The sequence below is a fragment of the Sinocyclocheilus grahami genome, unplaced genomic scaffold (genome assembly GCF_001515645.1).
Source record: "Sinocyclocheilus grahami isolate Dianchi unplaced genomic scaffold, SAMN03320097.WGS_v1.1 scaffold719.1, whole genome shotgun sequence".
Lineage (NCBI taxonomy): Eukaryota > Metazoa > Chordata > Actinopteri > Cypriniformes > Cyprinidae > Sinocyclocheilus > Sinocyclocheilus grahami.
Window position 1 is genome coordinate 345,345 of NW_015505898.1, and position 23,056 is coordinate 368,400.

Genomic DNA, 23,056 nt, shown 5'->3' on the forward strand with positions numbered 1-23,056 from the left:
TAATAATTTGTCATTTCTTATTACAGTTATATTTTAATTGCAGCATTTTAAGATTTTGCATTTCACAACCACCACTTGCAAGCATAAACCATCTGACATTTAATTTTAAACAAAAGAGATGAGTCATTTACCCTTCTTACTTTTTATATCTTTGTTCTTATGCAACAAGCTGGCCTTTTGAAGTGGAGGCATTTCACTGTGAAATTGTCGAACTCTGAGCACAGCAACAGTGGGGTCCACATAAGAGACATCAGGCGACCCACAGGGAACTGCTATTAGCTCTATCCTCAGTCCAGATTCAGGCAATTTCAAAATTAATGAACATCAGACTGAATAATAGACACTCTACAAGCATCTTCCTTCACGATGGGAGGTCACGTTACCCAGAATTCATCCCATTAATTAGCACCTGCCCTTTCCTTGACAGTGAGCCCTTGCTATTGATAGAGCTCTCTCTGGGGAAATCACAACCTCTACACCTAGTCGTTCTTCTGCGAATTCTTTGTCTTCATGTGTGCACGAACATCTACAAGTCACCATGCCGGGACTTGCCATGTACATCATCCAGCTTCCAACCTCTTGAAGTGCATGCACACGCTCCAAGGATGGTTTCGTAAATGTCCTTGCTCACTGTCCTTGCACCCTTTGCTTAAGAGGTGTGAGGATTCTAATACTAGCTGAGAGGGTCATCTTAGTTGACTGCTGCCAGAACCATTGCCTGCTGACTGCATCATCGTCCACGGTAGCCAATCACAGCCAAGGACTTAGTGATGCTATGCCACTCTCACTGGAGGGATTCCGAAGGAAGTGCCTCGTGACGGCGCATGGTTAAACAGCCAAGAGTCTGTTTCTCTCTCCCTCCCTCTCTCAGGATTGGATGCATGCACGATTTGGTTTTTACAGGGATAGCACATTACCATGCACACTACTCCCTGCAGGCTCAGCAGAGAATAGAGACAACAGCAGCTCTCTCTCTCTCTCTCTCTTGCTCTCTCCACCTCTACTAGACAAGACTCCTCCTCTCCATCTCTCTGTGACTCCCTCTCTCTTGCATATGATCTGTACTTCACTTCCTTCCAGCTGAAGCAGGAGATAACAGCACGCTACATACAGGTAGGCACTCATATTTCCCTCTCTGAAGTTGCAGGTGTTTGGATGTTGCTGGTTTGTTTTCGTATAGGATGCGATTCTGAAAGAGACCTACACTGGGTCAGAGTAGAGCATGCCATCATAAATGCCCGCCCCTACAGCGTGGCGTTTGTTTTCATGCCAGCGCTGCTTTTGGCACCGTTTCCTTCCTCTTTCTGGCCAGCCGGGGAAGGTGGTAGTTTACTGGTTGGATGGTTCCTGTGAGAAACCCATCATCTACTGCCACGCTTAGCTGAGATCTGCTTATCCAAGTAGGGGAAAATGATTCACACATTTGTAGCTGGAGATTGGAGATGTATTTTCTTACATGTAGGTTTGTGTGTGCGGGTGGACGGCTGAGGTTGGAAGGGAGGGGAGATGGAAGCTGAGATGCTGTATTCATCCCAGGGAAACTAATCCCACCACAGCTCTCCGTATCTGATAAACACTCTCTTCGTCTTTTCTCCCTCTACCCTTCAAGTGTGATGGGTTTATCTGTGGCGGTGGATAGTGGAAAATTATTCCAGTGGAGGAAATTACTTCAGAATGGCAGATAATTCCCACAGTAAAAGAGCTTCTTTCTTCCCTAGAAACCATTATTTGTTCTGCCCTGGGAATCACGACTGCCAACATATATTTGGAGACAGGTGCTCTCTCCTTCAACCTAGAGTGGCAGCCAAAGAGAAAGTAGGTTCGCCGTGTGTCAATATGAATCTCAAGATTGTTATTAAATCGTACTTGACTTTTCTTCTCAACTCAAGCTCTCCTTTTGTTTGCAGTTGAGGGATTAAGAATGGATTGCATAACAAGCTGAAATCTCTTATAGTCATTATGTTATGAAGGACTTGGTCCATTGTGGCTAGCTGCTGCCCACACCAACAAATGTGCCTGTCATTACCTCATATCTCTGTTGGGCAGATCAGCGGTTGCTATGCACGCCTAGTGAGAGCGAGGAGCAGGGATTGCTTTGCTATAGCCTCTGGCTTATCCAATTCAGTTGTGCAGATCCTCCTCTGGAATACATTAGTGCTTGTGGAGCTGTGGTCAACAGTTGCTAAGTGATACCAAAGGAATATATTGAAAAACTCATCAAAATAGATCACCACTTCATATTAAGATGCAGGTGGTGCACATGCCATGGTAAACTGTGGTTCTTATGAACTTACCAACACGACTTTATTTACATTTTACTATCAAAATGTTCTGTATCAAAATTATTCAGGTTCAGTTGGTGCGTTGATTCAAATCAATTAAGTCATCAATAAGTCAACAAAACAAAAAAAAAAAACTTTGTATACTTTTGATTTTGCCACTTCATTTATATATTTATTTTAATGTATTTATTTTTTAATAAAAATGATAACCATGGACCTCAATTATGATTTTCTACAATATTCTTTTTATTATAATAGTTTTTATTTTTGTTGTTGTGTGGATTTCTTGTGATGACTGAATAATGTATAAATGTGAACTTAAATTGGTCTACAAAGAAAATTAGCTGTTACTTTAAATCCCATCCCATCAATAATATTCTTCATCTGAGAGAAACTGTTGGCTCGAAAAGTTCCATTTTCCCAACGGTCTTAGATCTAATATCACCCCACGAGAGGTTTCCGGACAACCACAGCAACACGGCACTTGGATTTGACCTTTCAGGGCAATATGGGATGGCAGATGTTGGCCCAAATATGTCACAGCCCTGCAGTTGCCAAGGGTAATGTCGTGCATTATCAGCCTTGTTAAATATCCATTAATGAGGTGAGATACGAGCCCGGTATTGCCGAAAGGTGGAGTTAACCATCCCTTCTTCTGTTGCTTACGCTCAGCATGGTATCTCTGGAAGTCTTTAATGTCAGCCTGTGAGATTAGGATCAGTCACCTGGATGATTTTCTTTTGTCATTCGCCTACACAATTCCCTTGTGTGTTGAAATTGTAGGTAGAGAAAAAAATGTGAGCGCGTGTGTACATATATGTGCGTGTCTGCATAGGCCAATACGCTGTTGTTAGGAGTAATAGCAGACAGAAGATAAACATATTATGTTTTGACCTTGGACAGCTGGCTGGTTGGCTGCAGATACCTAGGTGAGGGAAGTGTACGGATCACCGACATGCTCCGTGAAGAGTCTGGGGCAGCCATGATAAATGTGTGCAATAGCAGAGTAATATGTTCTCGTTACGTTACACCACAGCAGGTACAGACACCATCTAAACAGCACTCACCATGGGTTTGAGTAACTAGGACAGATTCAAAACCAATAAAATATTACAAACATGGAAAATTGAAGGTGATCTCATCTTTTTTTTATGCAATCGAGCTTCCGGTGACGAGATTAAAATCTAAGCCATAAGGAGATGTTATAATTTATATCCATTATAATATATCCATTTATTTCCTTTATATCCATGGGACTGAGTATTAAAACCTAGCAGTGTCTTTTTGGCAACCACACCAACAGTAAGGAAGTAATTCTTCACCCAGTGACTGAGATGAATAACAAAAAACAAGCCTGTGTTTGTACTGGCTAGCAGCAGGGGTCATACATATCACAAGCAGCAAGGACTTATGGGAAATACTGGTGAATAAATATTGTTTGATGGATCAGAGAACAGGAACACTCTCAAGGTCAGTAGGAGAGCCATGAGACAGAATGTTTGACAAAGTGCTTTGACCTAATATAATATAGACCTATTTTAAAGGTCTTGTTGGAAATCTATCTATCTATCTATCTACTACACTTGGCCGATCTCACGAACCGATCGCAATTTGAAGACGTCAACGCGTGACCACGTACATGATGCGTGGGGACATAAATGATTTGGCACCACAGTCATGTCATTGCCGGTGTGGAAATGCTATGACATTTCGAGAAACAATGAGAAATTCGCTATTTGTCTGATCGCGGCCGCTCTAATGCATGTTTTTATTCTGGCCAGCCGCGGCATGTTTCTGAAGCGGCTCTCCGCGCTGCTTGGCTAAAAGTAGTCTTTTGTGAGTTGTCACAGCGTGGAGGATGGAACAAAACCTCTTCGGAGCCGTAAGGGATAACGGTAACATAACACGTTGATCGTGGGCTGCTTTTAAATGAACATTTATTTATAAAACAAAATATCTTCTTTGGCCATATTAGCCTACTCAGTAGCATTAACACAGGCTTTACTCCTTTCAAACTTTATCTGGAATGTCACCGTTTCTGTCACTGCAAATTCCCAATCAGGTGAACGAACACACACACACACACACACACACACACACACAATCAAAATTGTCTGCCTCATGAAAAAAGTTAATATTTGTATCATTTATGATTTAATTTATCCACCCGCAAATAATCAGAATGCATTTTTTTATTACCCGACCCACGGATTATCCGCAGCATCCATGGATATAGGAAAAGCAAAATATCTATGTTTGCTGCGTAAATCAGACGGACTTACTGAAAATGCAAAATCATTCTCTGCCAGCTGGAGGGGCTTTAAAGCGGTAGAAACAGAGGTTTCCCCAGTAACGGCTGTACACAAAGCAGCGCTGAGCTCACAAACGCTGCTTTATCAGGCATATAACATGCAAGATGAAATTTATATCCATGGGACTGAGTATTAAAACCTAGCAGTGTCTTTTTGGCAACCACACCAACAGTAAGGAAGTAATTCTTCACCCAGTGACTGAGATGAATAACAAAAAACAAGCCTGTGTTTGTACTGGCTAGCAGCAGGGGTCATACATATCACAAGCAGCAAGGACTTATGGGAAATACTGGTGAATAAATATTGTTTGATGGATCAGAGAACAGGAACACTCTCAAGGTCAGTAGGAGAGCCATGAGACAGAATGTTTGACAAAGTGCTTTGACCTAATATAATATAGACCTATTTTAAAGGTCTTGTTGGAAATCTATCTATCTATCTATCTACTACACTTGGCCGATCTCACGAACCGATCGCAATTTGAAGACGTCAACGCGTGACCACGTACATGATGCGTGGGGACATAAATGATTTGGCACCACAGTCATGTCATTGCCGGTGTGGAAATGCTATGACATTTCGAGAAACAATGAGAAATTCGCTATTTGTCTGATCGCGGCCGCTCTAATGCATGTTTTTATTCTGGCCAGCCGCGGCATGTTTCTGAAGCGGCTCTCCGCGCTGCTTGGCTAAAAGTAGTCTTTTGTGAGTTGTCACAGCGTGGAGGATGGAACAAAACCTCTTCGGAGCCGTAAGGGATAACGGTAACATAACACGTTGATCGTGGGCTGCTTTTAAATGAACATTTATTTATAAAACAAAATATCTTCTTTGGCCATATTAGCCTACTCAGTAGCATTAACACAGGCTTTACTCCTTTCAAACTTTATCTGGAATGTCACCGTTTCTGTCACTGCAAATTCCCAATCAGGTGAACGAACACACACACACACACACACACACACACACACAATCAAAATTGTCTGCCTCATGAAAAAAGTTAATATTTGTATCATTTATGATTTAATTTATCCACCCGCAAATAATCAGAATGCATTTTTTTATTACCCGACCCACGGATTATCCGCAGCATCCATGGATATAGGAAAAGCAAAATATCTATGTTTGCTGCGTAAATCAGACGGACTTACTGAAAATGCAAAATCATTCTCTGCCAGCTGGAGGGGCTTTAAAGCGGTAGAAACAGAGGTTTCCCCAGTAACGGCTGTACACAAAGCAGCGCTGAGCTCACAAACGCAGGCATATAACATGCAAGATTAAATGAAAATGACATCGAAAATTTTCTAAAGATAGTCTTCCTTCAGAAATACAGTGATATAAAAACACCCATGCCTCGTTTTAATTTTTAAACGTGCAGTACGTGCTCATGTTTATTCAATGAAGCCTTTTGGAAAATCAGTCAGTTTTGATATTGTGGCGAGCGCCACAAATAAATAAATGTATGGGAAACATCCCACAGCACAACCACCTGAGCCCAACTCCAGTCTGGTCATCACGTTAACATAACTGCGTTTGTAGCCGGCACCATAGCCAGACTGATAAACAAACACAGACCAGAAGTTAACTCCGGGCCAGGCACGTGCGCCCGATGAAACCGTCTAAAGCTTGATGCATCAGAATCCGTATCGGCCGATCATCATTACAAGAAATTGGTACTCAGTATCTATCTGTCTATCTATCTATCTATCTATCTATACAGTTAATAATTTGTTAATAATGTCTGATAATAGTACGCCAAGTACCGTACATAGATTACTGCATATAAAGATGCAGTGCTTATTCTTAAATGTGACATGCATAGTCCACCACTAACATAAATTAACTTGTATATACCTAACATTAGCCTAAAATTCGATTTTTATATTACAAAATATAGAAACCATATCGTATATATTAATCATGTGAATGCTAAATTACTAAATTCTTTATCATTCTACATTTCTGCCAAGGAAATACAGTAGATGCAGTTGCCTTATTAGGGTTGCTCACTGTTCCACATATTGCTAAGCAACGGAGGAGAGGTCCTTGGAGAATGTAGCCAGCCTTCTGACTCCATAACGCAGCCTTGGCACATGCACACATACACACACACACACACAGATGGTGGTGAGCAGATCTTGTTCCATAGCGTTTGCTTCGCCGGTGTTACCATGGCGGTTACATATGCACGTAGTTAACGGAAGTGATGTAATGTCAGTGCACAAGCTGCTTTTTAATCAGTGCACAAGGGAGCAATCAAGTGGTGAAGTCTCACCTTGAGCCCTGAATGATTACAATACACAGACAATTATTGGATTTAACCACGGCACTCTTCCCAGTCTTCATAGCAGTTCAGGGAATCTATATATATTTTTATTAGGGCTGTCAACTGATGAAAAAGTGTCTTCAAATTAATTACATTTATATGCTAATTAATTAAACAAATTATTCATATAAAGAAAAGCCCCCAAATGATGATAATTCACAGACATTACATTACAGTATTTATTGAAAATACATCATATAGAAATACATCAATATGCATGTACTACATAATAATATAATTGAATATAAACCTATCACTGGCCTACAAATCACAGCAAACTGTTTTTTTTTTTGTTTAAGTTTATCTGTGATAGACTTAGGACTCATTCACATTAATTATATTTTTCTTTTTAATTGTTGGTTTTGTAAACATGTATTGGGCAACACTATTGGACTGCTGTGTCTTCTCTTGCAGTTTTTGAAGCCTCACTATGCTTTTCAGATGCCATGTCAAGTTTAAACTTTGAAAAAGGTGTCTTTTTCATTCGGATATCTTTTGAACACAAGAACACATCCTTTGAGAACACCTCTGTGCTCATTCTATGCTGCCTGTAGTATGTCATGAATTAATTATATTTAATGCTTGTTTCATATATTTAATATTTACTTTTTTAATTATATTTAATTATTAATAATTGCTCTAAACCAGCACATTAAATTTACAATCCAATTTTGTTTACTCATATGCCCTTGGTCAAGCAACACCTTGCACCCTATTTTAACGATCTAAGCGCATGGTCTAAAGCGAATGGCGCAGGTGCACTTAGGGCGTGTCCGAATCCACTTTTGCTAGTTTAACAACGTCTATACAATGTCTGGTTTTAGAGGGACATGGCCTTCTTGATCGCAGTAGACCTACACTGATAATACTAGGATTACATGATCAATGCAAACTTGATCAAAACAGAGAGGAAAAGCATTTTGGCTTTACAGAAATCCTCCTCAAGTTATTGCCTGTAGCTCGGCCACAAACATAACATGGAAGTAATCCAAATTATGATTTTAATATTGTATTCAAAAAAGATATTGTATGCGCTCCAAAAAAGATAACCAGTCCGTTCTCAGGTGTGTAAATCAAGAAAAATTTGATCAACCAAAAATGTCAGACATACAATTAGACCAAGGCAAGGGTCTGTCACAAAAATGGACTTTAATTTAACATCTACAGGGTGACAAAAGTGCAGAAATATGCAAACGTCCGCACCCTTGCCTTGGTCTAATTGAATGTCTTTCACTGTGCTGACATTTTAGTTTTTTTGGTTGATCAATATTGTATTCAAACAATGTCATCTAATTTATGTGGTCTATTGAATTGACCCAGCAATTTGTAGATCTTTTTTTTCTTAGGATGTCTGTAATATGTGTTTATTATATAATGATGATTATTTTGAGTTGGACATATTAGTCATCAGCCAAAAAATTAAAATAAATTAGTATTGGAATACTAATATGCTATTTAATAATTATGTAACAATTAGAAGTAGGTCTTACATTTATAAACACTAAGCTTGGTTTACTCTAATTCTTTGACAACCAAAAAGCAGAGCAGTCACACTGTATGTAAAATTAGCTCACTTCCATTAGCAAAATTTAACAAGATGAATTCATGAATTGAAGAATGTCAAAACCAATGAAAGCCAGCAATTTAAGGATGGCTTGAAAAATTCTCTTTACACATGGCTTGTCTCACTTCAATTTTAGCCACAACAATTTAGCATGAATACGCTCTAGTGACAATTAAGAATAATTGAATGCTTTCACAGAAGTCACAGCTAATAAGCATCAGCATTTAATTTGGGTGAAAACAGGGCCACGAGTCATCATTTTGTCTTTCAAGTGTCACCACCCAGAAATGGAGGGAAAATCCACAAATCACAATGCAGAATTTCCCTTTAATTTTACATGCCACCACATCTTCATTTATTAAATGTACAAATATTGCTCACAATCTGCTATCTCGCCCTAAGATCTCAGAAGCGATTGGGAAAACTAGGGGTGTTATTGTTGAAAGAAGAATATTTTTATTTTTCCTCATGAGAAGGTTACGGAGAAAATTGCCTCCCACCTTTTCAGATCCTGGTATTCCTGCTACAAGATGACATCCTTCAAGCAGTAACTGATTTTAGCACTTTATATGTCACGTGTCAAACATTACAGAGAAACCCATGGCTGTATAGATGCCCCAGCTGTGAGCTCTAGCGCCCCACTGACGCCCCCTACTCCCACACCACTGCTTGAAGGTGAGTGTGTCGGAGTCAGGGGGGGATTAATTATTACTAAAGGGCAGACTCTGCCTCAAAGGTGGACTGGAGGACATTTTGAATGTTTTATGATTCTAATAAGGAAGGAAAGAAGAGAGCAAGAAAAAATGCTGCTGTGCTACGGTTTACTTGCCACTCATGTGCCATTATGGGAAAATTACAGTATCCCAGGATGCATTAATGAATTTTACAATAACTAAGGGTCTTACAGCTCTGTTTAATTTAATGATCTTTAGAGAACAGTAATTACATTTTATGGGTAGATCTCCACCCCCAGCATTACAGAATACAGAACACATAAATAGAGAATACAGAAATAAATACTTTCCACAAATAGAAGCAGATGTCAATATCAAGGGTATATATAACTTTATTTTAAGTTGGTCAAGATTGAGAGTAAATAAATAATTGTAAAAATGGGTCGATAAAGAATTCGATAAACTGAAAAAAAGAGTACATTTTTGATTGAATTGTTCAAAGAATCATCTTGTTTGTGAAATGGGCTGTACTGGTAGCACTGCATGATAGTTTTTGAGCTCAGCCAGTGAAGACAATGCAATAGAAAGATGTGTTGTCTTGACATTATTTCACAGTATGCAGTCTTTGCATCTCATCACATTCGATTCAGAAGGGCACATCTCTGGTAAAATATAATTTATTTTGCTGTGGTGCTGGAGATTTAGAAACGTAGCGCAGGAAACACTATGTACAAACTCTCTTTAACTGTAATCAGAAACCTGAGTCAAACAAAAACATGTGTGGGTGCATGTGATTGAAGAAGCCGTAGTTTCCCTCTAGTGTGGACTAGTTATTGCTTGTGCCCTTATATTGAACAGATCCCACTGTCTTTTATTACAGTGGTGAACCGCTCCCTCACTTGGCTCCTCTGTGTCCACATGGGCTCTCAGATTGAGTTTGAACACCTTGTGATGGGGAGAGTAAAATACATATCTGATCTCTATTTTTACCCTTAAAACTTGAAAGATTTTTTTTTAGAAAGAACAATTCTGCATATAACTAGAATTGGAAAAAAAATCAGTAACAACATTAATGCCCAAATCTATCTATCTATCTATCTATCTATCTATCTATCTATCTATCTATCTATCTATCTATCTATCTATCTATCTATCTATCTATCTATCTATCGTTGTATATATCGTTGTATCTATCACTGTATCTGTAGTTCTATCATTCTAGCTATCATTTTATCGTCCTATCGTTTTATCGTTCATTCTATCATTCTGTCTGTCAATAACAGATATCTGTGTTGCTTTTTGGGTGTTTTTCTCTATCAAAAAAAGTTGATTCTTAAAAATGCTACTTGGTCCATTGAAAGTATGACAGTATTATCATTGCTGTCTGAACAATTTTATTAATAATAATAGTATTTTATTAATAGGGATGTAATGATTCACTCAACTCACAATGCGATCTATCTATCTATCTATCTATCTATCTATCGTTGTATATATCGTTGTATCTATCACTGTATCTGTAGTTCTATCATTCTAGCTATCATTTTATCGTCCTATCGTTTTATCGTTCATTCTATCATTCTGTCTGTCAATAACAGATATCTGTGTTGCTTTTTGGGTGTTTTTCTCTATCAAAAAAAGTTGATTCTTAAAAATGCTACTTGGTCCATTGAAAGTATGACAGTATTATCATTGCTGTCTGAACAATTTTATTAATAATAATAGTATTTTATTAATAGGGATGTAATGATTCACTCAACTCACAATGCGATACGATTCACATTATTGATTTCACTAAATTATTTTCTAACAATTTTGTTTTTCCGCCCCCTAATTTTTTCAAAATGAGGTTTAAGGACAAATTATAAATCAAAAGATGTCCTTTGATTATTGCTTGGACAAAATGCTGAACATTTCTTTGTGAAATGTCAAATAACAAAACTAAATTGAAATTTTAAAACAAACCCCAAATCAAATCAATAAATAACACAAAAAAAAGATATCTCTTCATATAAAGCAGACGGGCTGAATGAGATGCAAATTCACTCTCTGACAGCAGGTGGCGCTTATGGAACAGCAGCGATACAACGTCTCCTTGGTTACCACTATAAACAAAGCAGCACTGCGCTTACGAACACTACAGTAATATGCAGATAAACACAATAATCAGAGATACATTCATATGAACTCATAACCCCAACTGTTTCGAGAATCGTTTAAATCTCAACTGATTTGAATCGTCACATATTTTTATCGATTTTCAACTGGCACGTGGTTCATTGTTGCATCCCTATTTATTAATGTTCTTATAGTTTCTTTATTGTAGTTCTTATCATAACTGGAGCAAGGTGCACACACTGGCCGCCTCTTTCTAAATGCCTGCCATGATCTTCCTCTCATGCAAACAGATTTGCTGTCGCTATGGCGACCAAGTCCCCTGCCCGCCGTAGCTCGTCTCCATGAAGATTTACCATGCTGATTCCCTCCGTGTGCTGTTGCGCTTCTAGTGTAAAATGCTACAAATGACTGTCCACATTTAACTCAAGCAAACATTAAAAAGGGTTTGTATGCTGCGTCCCTTGCAGTGCTGTATGTCGCTGTCTCCTTTTTAATCTTCCGCCTAAACAGTCTGATTTTGCTTCCTGTGGTCAGTTTTGAAGTGAAGTCAGTGCTTTTTTGACAGAAAAGTAAATTGTTTGCGGGCTCAATTGCAACCCAATTGCTGGAATAATAATATGGGACAACAGGCCCACGGCACAGCTCTCGCCGTGAAAAAGTCACATCAACCGGCCTCACGCTCAGCTTCTCTCCTTTTCATCTCCTCTTTGTTTGTTTCTTACTCTTTTAAGTGGCTGACAAATTTGAGACTCCCCTGAAGGACATATCGTTTGAAGCACTTGCGGTACTCTCTGCGCATGCTGTGTCACGCCGAGACTAAAATGAGGCTTCCCCTAAAACATGTCCACCCAGCCCCATGTAAAAACACTCATTATCCACTCGCCTAACGGGCTGCTCTCTCCAGCGGGGAGCCAGGCCAGTCCTATTATTGGCTAATGTAATGATTTATAAAAGAGAGGCAAGCACAAGGATTATCTAATGAAGAAAATACAAGACTGCGAGAGATTAATGCCATGCTCAGCTCATTCCATGATTGAATCACACTCGACAATCTTAGATGAGTCTTCTCTATTTTCTTTCATTACAATGACAATTTTGTAAATTAACTGTCATGATGGGGAGAGCTAAGCTTGTTTTGTGACTGGGAAATAAGGTTTTTGTGTTGTTCGTGTCTTATTTTCTTGCAAGTACACTCAATAAATAAAGGTGCTTCACGATGCCATAGAAGAACCTTTTTGTATAAATGGTTCCATAAAGAACCTTTAACATCTGAAGAACCTTTCTGTTTCACAAAAGGTTCTTTGGGGCGAAAAAAGGTTCTTCAGATTATAAAAAGGTAAGAAAGAGATGGTTCTTTAAAGAACCTTTGACCGAATGGTTCTTTGTGGAACCAAAAATGGTTATTCTATGGCATCGCTTGAAGAACCGTTTGAAGCACCTTTATTTTTAAGAGTGTAAGCATCCTGAGAGACTTAAGTATTTTTTGGGCTAAATGCAACTTTAGATCTATCGATAACTTCATTGTCTTGCCAGTGATTGCCTTAAAGGTGCCATAGAATGCATTACTACAATATTTTAAATTGTTCTCTGATATCTACATAGAAGGTATGTGGCTTAGGTAAGGGAAAAAAAACTCCAGAAACGGTTTTACATGTCCATTTACATCCCTTGGATTTGTCCCTAGAATGAAATTGTCTGTTTTTACCTTATTTGGAAGGGTCATGAATAATAATGTTGAGCTCTGCTCTGATTGGCTGTTTCACAGTGCAGCTCAATGTTGAGTTCTGCTCTGTTTGGCTGTTTCACAGTGCGGCTCATTTCAGTAACTCACACAGCAGGAAGGAAACGCAGGGAAAATATATATTTCAATACTTTCTCTTGCTGTTATATCATTGGGTAGGCTAATTATACTGTATATAAAATGCGGGCATTAGGGAGCCACTATTAATATGCGGGGCATTGAAATTGCTTTCGAATGCAGCTTTTTACTTTCACTTTCGAGATTTGCGATTGCATGTGATCTGTGTAAACTACAGCGGCAGTACTTACCACACATTTTACAAAATCAGATGCTTGTCAGTGGTGCTCAGGATCTGTAAATCATTCGCCATCATCCTCAGTCATCTCTCCTTACTCTGTTTATGTGCTAAGTGAAATCTTATGTACTGTAATGTAACCTGCTAGCAAGCTAACCATGTCCCTTTAGTGGCTCGCGTTATTTTATTAGAACGCGCGTTATTTGTTCAACTATGCCAAGGTAAATACAGTTTTCCATTCTATGGCACCTTTAAAAGAATTTCGACTTGTCCCTCATGTTGTGTAAATGAATGAAAACTTAATAGCACTTACGATGAAAACTTAGCAGGCTAGGCTAGTACCTAAAACTTTTGGAAGCACTGTCCAGAAATGTAAATTAAATTCATTATATTTCCTAAAACTTTTAAAAAATTCAGTATAAATTCTAAAATCCGGTGGAATGACAGACTCCAGTCTTCTCCAGTCATTTAGTCAGCATAAGCCTAGCCTACCCTTTTTTTTTTTTTGATAATCCGTTTCACACAGATGTACATCACAATATGAATAAATGACGTGTCATATTATGGTGCGTAAAAAACAAAAGGATAAAGTTTTGCAAAGTCAAAGAAAGTTGGTAGGTCAGCAGAACTTTGTTCGGAGGAGCAACTGTGTGACTGTGCCCAATAGAGATGGCGAAAATAGAACACTTGAGACCTGGCAGCCAACGCCTTTCTGAATCCTCTCTGAAGTTTCTGTATCAGTGAGTAAATCACTTCTGTGTTGACAAGGCAAATAAATTGGAGGGAGTCAAAGTAGACGTGCCAGGTAGATATGGGTTTGTTCCAAAGAGTTTGCGTTTGTTGGTTTAGATGCCAAAATGAGAGTAGATGGTCCTGCAATTTTCCTCCCTCTACCCTAGTTTACTGACGCATATGGCAAGAAAATTGAGAGTGGAAGAGAAAGGTTGATGAAGACAGCGAGAATGAGAGGCCAGGTTGTGATCTCAGCAGGACCGACTGCTTTTTGCTCCTTGCTCTCATGTCCCAGCATGGGGTACATAGTCACGCATACACACAAAATCACGCACAGTGTCTTGTTTCTCAGTGAATTAGGCACAACTGTCCCTCTTACACTTTGCTTTAATGGCGTCCTCACGATAAAGACAATCACTTTTGGTAACCTTAATTAGTTATGCAGATTAGACCGTGATATACTTGCCAACTGAGTTACTGTTGCGCTGAACTTAATGAAAAAGCATGTTCATTACAAATGCATGAATTCTAAACCTGAGATCATTAATGACAATATTCTCATCATATATTCAAATGAATACAAGCCTTGCAGCCAGAGATGATGAACATGGATCTAACAGATGTTTCATGTAATCCACGTGAGGGGTGATAAATGGCATGATGGATTTGCTTTTGTCTGTAATGAAGGAACTTGCGTACGAGATGAGACAATGTGAAGATAAATTGGGAGGATGCTGGGAGATTTGTCAGAAAGAATGGAGTAAAAATGGCTTATTTAACCTTAGTGTTGTAAATGATGGGATCCCATGAACAGAATTCTGTTGAACTTTCTTGAAGAACTTCATTAACACAAGTTGCACATTCATCAGGACAGTCACTGAACTGATGCTCATGGGAAATATCATTTGTTTATTTAATTTCATATTGTGGAGGTTTCATTCGCGCTTTGTGCTGGCAGTACTGCCATGCTTATCTAGCCCTGCCGTCAACCTCTGAGAACATAAGAGACCAAGATCGGTCTTCTGCAGCATAAAGGATGAAGGATAGACAGTCCAACGGATATGACTATGTCTATTCTATTTGCCAAAACTACATCAATAGCTCCAACTCGCTCCGACCTGAGAACAGGTTATCGGCATAAGGAGGAGTAATTGGTATGTGAACATGAGAGGTAGAGGGAAAGAGACTGCATTCATGATAAATGTACTGTAGGGTGAGACGTAAATGGCAAGACACGGTGTCCCTTGGTCTCTGGCAATAAGCGCTGTGTTAAAGGGCCCACTCGTGTGCGGAGCAGGAATTTAAATCTGTTTCCATTTAGCAGACTCGTCAAGGACGGCTTCAGTGTCACCCACCACACTGAGTCCCACTCACAGATTACCAGGCTCTTCAATCAATAACCTTGCATCACCTGTCTGCCATTGTACACACATGCCCACATGTCACACGTAAACACATATAGCATGTATAAATCTTTCAAAAGTAAAGCTGATCTCAGATTAATACACAAAAGGACATTGGTTCACATGCACATTGTAATTTGCAGAAGCAGGATCTGTTCCTGTTATCAGACTGAGAAGAAATATGTAAGACTAAACATTTAGAGCAAATAACCAATACATTTACTTAAAAAAAAAAAAAAATTCAGCAACCAGTATCAGAATTGGCCAATTTGCTAGTTACGTTTAAAAAAATTAAAAAATCTGAATCAGCCGTGAAAAATCATGATAGGTGCATCACTAATTAAAATAGTAAATAAAAGGCCTCAGATTGGAAGTACAATCTGGGCTGTCTTTTTCTATCAATTCTTCAGTAGGTAGATCTTGTCTTTCATAAAGGCCGAGGTCAGGGATCTTGGGCTTAAAACGGTTGGTGACCACTGATTTAGATGCATTAAAATGAGTTGCCAATCACCTTGAGCTGTCTATGCTGAGGTTATCTTCACTGTCAGAAAATATCTGCAAAAATATTACCTTTAGGGGTGCAACAGCTTGTCACTGGGACAGTACCCTTAAAGGGACAACTTTGTACCTTATCTACCTCCAAAAGGTGCATATTATTACCTTAGAGTAGTTATATGTACCCTTAAGGTACTACTATGAACCTTTTAGTGGTAAATATCCATTTTTCTACATTTCCCCCCTAGTGTTTAGTATACGGAATGCTCCTCCTCCATTTAATCAATTACTGGAAACTGGAAAGACTCAATGTAGGCAGGATGCTGCAGTGAAGGACTGCTGCCACTAGATACTGCTCCTACCTGACAACTGAAACTCTCTTCTCTCATGACACACAGGTTGGCACCCGACAGTCAGGCGACTCGGCACACATGCACTGCATTCTGAGGGTCTGAGGGAAATATGTGTTTAGTAGGTGGTGCTTGTAGCTTTAAATGAACATGAAATGGGTTTTCTGGGCAATTTAAAGCTGAGATGCAGAGGAAAGATGTCTTATATAAATGATTAATCTTAAAAAATAAAACCTATACACTTTGTTAATTCAGAGAGAGAGTCTTGATGCATGTTTGATTGGTGAGGCTACTGTGATCCATATTTCACCATTCCCATCTCAAAACCCAGATTTTTCGGAGTCCAACCCATTCTCTTGCTTTCTCTCTCTCTCTCTCTCTCTGATCCAGTGGATTTCAACTTTGTCCACTGACTCCAAATCGCCTCAGGTTGGACAGCTGCTCCAAAGATTTTTTTTGGGGGGGTGATATCAAAGATTTTCTAAAGTCTGCCGGTGTAACATAAGGTGCTGTAAAACCTTCTGCATGTTGAGCATACATGCCTGCAGCATTATTGACAAAACATCCCCTATTGGTTTCAGCAAGTCAGCCTTCATATAGTATTGTTTAGGCAGACTTTTAATTGTGGCATAAAGTCTGGTCCATGCTGGAGCTTATTCTGGCCTGCTTTATAGGAAGAGATTGTCTGATAATCATACAACATACAACAAAGTACCTAACCACAATTACCTTTGTTTTTATGTGACGTTTAGGTCTGGTTTATCTTAAATAATTTATAGCACAACAATAGACTGGTGTGAAGACAATAAATTTAAATAAAACAGCTGCAGTTTCTTCAAATGATTGTACAGGAAATACCTATATAAATAAATATAATATAAAAGAATACTTTTTAAAGTAGTGTAACTCAGAAAACAAAACAAAAAAATCTATTTTCCATCAGCCAATCAGATTAAAGCTTGCAAGATGGAGGAAGTAGTTTCAAATTTGTGTGCATCATGCGTACTGTGAGCAGCAGTACTCACAGCAAGAGCTCAGAGTATGAGCAGTCACTCTTCAGTTAGTGCTTTATCTCCTCCTCTCTTCCTCAGTATGACAGTGGGTCTCAGGTTTGACCTCACTCTCACTGTGTTTCTCTATATTGCGTCTGTCTCACTCTCATTCCTGTCTCCATTTCTCTGTATCCTCACTGTCTTCAGTTGTCATATAATCAGTTTTACACCAAAATGCATCACTCTGATCCTTATGAGGCCCTCCTTGCACATAGCCATCGGCATGTTAAGCAGCCTTTGTATTTCATCTAATTTACAGGGACGCCCACGAAACAAATGGATGAGCTAAGGTAGGGGATGTTGTCAGACCGGAGACATTGTTCCACTCATTTATCGTCTCTTCTTGTGGCTGTTGGTTGCAATAATATCGTGGGTAATGAGACTGCTTCGGCAAACATCCTTTGACGTTTATTTGATAAAGTGTGTTTGTTCCAGCTGCTGTTAGATCTGAGCCCGGGGACAGAGTGGAGACAAACGTTTGGTAACTGCCATCCATGCAGCGAATATCTCTAGACCTGGAGCTGTGGTTTGAGACAGGTGGAGTCATCTGCGAAAAAAAAAAAAAAAAGATTGGTTCAGATTTATAATTTGATGTTGCTGTAGTTTAAAAAAAAACGTTACAAAATGGATTGTTCTGATTCTAATTTCTGATTTGATGAGCCACCAAGCAGGTAATGTGCATCATTTAGTTACATCAAGGGTCAAATCAAATATAAATAGCACATTAAAGTTAAAAGTTACACACTTTTTTGTGTTTGCACTGTACAGGTCTGGTATACAGAATGTTTATGCTCAGGTGGCAGAAATGTCCGCCCAGTAGAGAAAAGTTTTGCTCAGCAAGTAAAAACGAGCCAGTGTGATGCAAATATGTCTGAAAGGTCTGACATAACAATAAGATGCGACTTGAATGATATTGTGTGAAGCGTTGTTTGTTTACATCACGTTGTAAACAAACAATGAAACACCATTATGAAAACAATGTTTGGGATAAACAATCAAAACTTTGTGGTATAGACAGTTTGATGTTGGATATTCATCCAAATTATTGTGAAAACCAAAAAACATTTCTGTGTTAAAATAACATTTGTGTGTTCAAAAGGTAAATAAATGCCCATATTACTTTATTGGCCAAAAGAGCAAAGATGGCGGTGTCCTTGCTCCAAATGCTAAAGTCTCAACTTAGATATGGGTGAAAGTTAAGACTAGTGTTGCTTTCTTCGACGAAAATTATGACTAAATATCGTTGTCAAGAACCTTTATCACGTGACGAAAACGAGGCGAGACGCAACGTAAATGCTGGTCATGTGACGATTACTATAATTAAACGTATAATGCAATATTGTTGACTAATAAAAACGATACTAAATGTGGTTTACAAAATAAAAACTATGCTAAAATATCTCTTCATTTTCGTTGACCAAAACGAGACGAAACAAAATGTTATAACGTTATTCGTCTCGTTTAGTCACATTATTATTATTATTATTTTGCAGTATTTCTGTTTCCTGTGTCTCACTGCATTAGGTCGCACTGCGCAGACGCAGGCGACGTCACTTCCTCAAGCCCCACTCGCGGTATTATTTAGAAGACGACAAAAAGTTAAGTCTGACACCGAGAAAGGGACCGATGGCCGGCCAGCCGGGGTTCGTCTTTATTTAAATTTATGTGTGTGTACTTCTAACATGTTTGGTTGGTCAAATAAATGTTGTCAATTCAAATCAGAGCGTCTTCCGTGTCTGGAATGGATATATTCTTGAGTCTATAAGGTAACAATAATATAATAAGATAACCTTGTTTGAAATGGGTTTGGCTAAAAGAAAATTTTGGTTTCGTCTATACTACTAGATACTTATACTATATTGACTGGGTTAAATAGAATTGCATTACTAAAAAGAGACAAAAATACAATTTTCATTGACTAAAACTAGACGAAAATAGTCATGGATAATTCTGACTAAAATAAGACTAAAATGCTCAGACTTTTAGTTGACTGAAACTTGACTAGACTAAAAAGAGTATGAACGTGACTAAAACTAATAAAAACTAAAATGACAGCTTCACACAAAGACTAGACTAAAGCTAAAATTAAAACAGGCCGCCAAAAACAACACTAGTTAAGACCTATACCAAATCACTTTTTTTCTGTTTGGTGTCAGTATTCCATGTGGTAGTGCTGTGTGTGTCATGCTGACAGTGTCAGAAGGTGCCGTGTAAATGGTATCAGGGGTGGAGGTGGCACTAGGAGGTGTCTGTTCTTAATCATGGAGGTTTGACGTCAGTCTGGGGGTAATGAACACTCAGTGGTGACCAGTTACATCATCTTATTCGTACTCTCTAAAATACTCTGACTCATAGCAGATCTGTGCGGGTCTGGCTGTGTATGAAGGGGTGGCAGTTTGTGGCCCCAAGGCCTATGTGCAACATCTGGACATTTCTTTGTTTTCTTTCTTTTCCCTTTTTTTTGTCAGTAAATACACAAGAGTGACTACATCTTTTTAAATTAATACAACCAATTAATTAGTCTGAGTTTAATTAGTCTGTGTGCACTAGGGCTGTGCAATATATCTAAATTATCGAAATATCGCAAATGTACATATCGCTACAGCTTGCAATATTTGGGGCCATGAACAAAAGACAAAGAGAAAATCACTCACTGCTCTTACCTAAATAACTTTTGTAGCTTAAATAAGAATCAGTGCATATTGAATTCAAAGAGTAAATACTAAGCAGTGTTTTCTTTTTCTTTTTTATTATTCAGTTCCTAAACTCATGTTAAAATGATTACACGTGTTAAAATTACATTTTTATGTAATGCTCAAGTAAAACACTACCGTTCATTTTCAGAAGTTGTTGTAGGGTTGCTTTCTTATTAGAATCAGAATCAGAATGAGCTTTATTCACCACTTAAGTGTGCGCAAACACAAGGAATTTGTTGTGGTTTTACAGGAGCTCTTGATACATACAGACATACAAATAACCATATATATATGACACAAGATATTTATAGAAGTTCACAGAACTGACTCAGCAACAGCTGAGTAAAACTGTTTCATCTGAGCATGTGGCACTTTAAGCATTAAAGTATTGCATATCGAATATCGCATTATTTAATGAGTTATCGCATATCACATTTTTCTTCAATATCGCACAGCCCTAGTGTGCACATTCAATCAACATTTTAACATTTAATTTACAGATAATGATATCCAGTTATAAATTAGCAAGAAATGTCGCATTTTGAGAGTTCCTTTTTTATTAAATATAATTTCATATCAATACAAAGCTACTCATAATGTTGGGTTTGTGGCTTAGTGGTTGGTTTTTGAATAGTGGTGCTCATGTGAGGGGAAAAAAAACGTTCAAATTTCCCAATCCTCTCTGATATTTCTTTAAAAAAAATAAATCTTAACAAAAAATATTTAAAAAAAATTATATATTATATAATTATTTTGGCATCTAGTGGGTTATAGGACGATTAGACTGCTGTCAGGGCTGAATATGAAGGTCAGATTTATGAAGGCAAAAATAATGTTTCTGCAAAAATGTGTATACATGACCATAAAGACATATAGAGAGCTTAACATCACTCCTAATGCTGAGCTCTACTGCTACTTAAGAAGCTCTGACCACTCTCTGTAGATCTACAGTATCCTTGTCATAGAGGTCACACTTGTAGGATATCAGACCGAATCAGACAATCTAAGATTTGGTCAAAACCGAGTTGAGGCGTAAGAGGGAAAATATTCAAGTCATAGCCCATTCATGATTATATGATATCATATAATCATGTATGATATATGAACAATTAAAAAAATAAAATATGAATGATATATGAATGATATGAATGATATATGAACAATTAAAAAATAAAATAAATGACTAAAATTTATATAAAAAAATTATAGAAAATAAAAACACTATTTTTCAGTAGCAACAGTATTATTATGGTGTCATTTTCTAATCAGATAATCTGATAGCATGAGCATATGTTTATTTTTGTGCATTTGCATCTGTTTTTTCTCTGTGAATCATCACAACCCTCGTTGTGGTCACGTCTAAACAGTCGTGCAAACGGCCCACACGCCAGCATATGCATAGATCAAACACAGACACACCTGTTCCAACAAGCTGTCAGTTTACACTTGTTCTTTGTGCTTTGAGAGACAAACCGCTGAGAGGAAAAAAAACTGGGAAACCATGTTGTTGTGACATCAGCGGTGTTGAATATCATGGGGCAATTGTTGATAGATTTTGGGTCATATGGTCACTGCATGCTTACTGGTCATCTAAAAATCTTAAACCCCAGCATTGCAGTGCAATACTGGATCAGTAACACTCAATTAGATTTACTACAGAGTTTCTGTTCTGTTCAAACTTCTGCAGTCCTCCTTGACTGTGCTAAAGTGAGTGCCCAAGGGTAGACAGTTCCATTAGAGCAGATGTCAAACTACTCGCCTGCTCTCGTATTGCCGGCTATCTGTCTCTTATGTCACAAAGAGAGAGGCAGTAACTGTGTAGCAACTTGATAACTGTTCAGTCAATAATGGCTCTTTCAGCTTTTCATCCACTAAGCAAGGAAAAGCTCTCTGTTTCACACCATCATCCTTTTTTAATGCTGGCAGCTGTTCAAAGCATCTCTAGCTTTTCGGTCTTCACTTGACTTAATGGGATTGGACCGTGGATGGCAGCATTTTGTGGCGTTGCTTGTCCCGTTTTTCCATTTAAATGAAATGCCTAATGGATGTAAAATCTGGTTTTATTCTAACAACTTCTGACATTTTTGCATCTCTTTGATCCTTGCCACATTGTGATTGCCGTATTCTAATAAGCAGTCACATCTAAGAGGCGAGAGGCGAATTTAAATGATAAGGTTCAAAAGGAAAGGAAACCACTCATACCCAGTATTCACCATAGCATTGTGATTGCACTTCGACTGAGCTATATTTTTCCACTATTTTTGACCTCAGTAAAAGGCAGTGCCATCACTCACAGAATACAGAGCTGCCAGAAATGTCAGAATTTACATCAAAGAGACATGGAGTCAACAAATGTGACTGTCTGTGTGTATATAAAGGGAAACCTCAGAGACCTTTTTTTCCCCTCCCTTCAATTCCTCATGTCTAAAGGCAGGATGTGCATATTTATGCAGCCACTATCATGGCTGATGGATTCATAACGCCTTTTTCTTTCTAAAACAATGACTTGCCAGCAAATCCAGCAATCAGCTTTAGGAGGTTCTTGTAATTGATATTAAATACTCGCTTTGTTCTGAATCTTGTGAGCTGCCCCACTGCCTAAATAGAGAAGTTATTTTCAAATGATGTTTTCAAACTGAAATGAAACCATAAAGTTTGAAATGCTCAAGGTAAGAATCAAAATAGCATGGGAATTGGTAAGCTTGTCGCAATGCATTCTGGGATCACATTATCCACAAAGGATACATGTCATGCTGCTGTAGAAATGCAGTATTAGAACAGACTTTGCAATTAGCATATGCTTAAATTGCTGTCTAGGTACACAAAAACAACAAATGTTGCTTTATTAAAATCAAAATTATTATTTAATGACTGTATTAGCCATTGTATTTGTTTCCATGTATTTATTTATTTATTTACATTTTTTCAAATAAAACTTTTAAATTGGGGATGTGCAATATATTGGTTTTATAATTAAATATGTATATATATATATATATATATATATATATATATA

The 23,056-nt window shown here is 38.1% G+C and overlaps 1 protein-coding gene across 2 annotated transcripts in view; it reads left to right on the forward strand.

The window, feature by feature from the left end:
• The first annotated feature begins 1,013 nt into the window (after positions 1 to 1,013).
• Positions 1,014 to 23,056, forward strand: part of LOC107560302 (synaptotagmin-1-like) — a 203,735-nt gene continuing 181,692 nt past the window's right edge. For both annotated transcript variants that reach the window (XM_016244442.1, XM_016244444.1), the window contains exon 1: positions 1,014 to 1,113. The gene's annotated coding sequence lies outside the window, so the exon portion shown is untranslated. The remainder of the gene's footprint in view (positions 1,114 to 23,056) is intronic.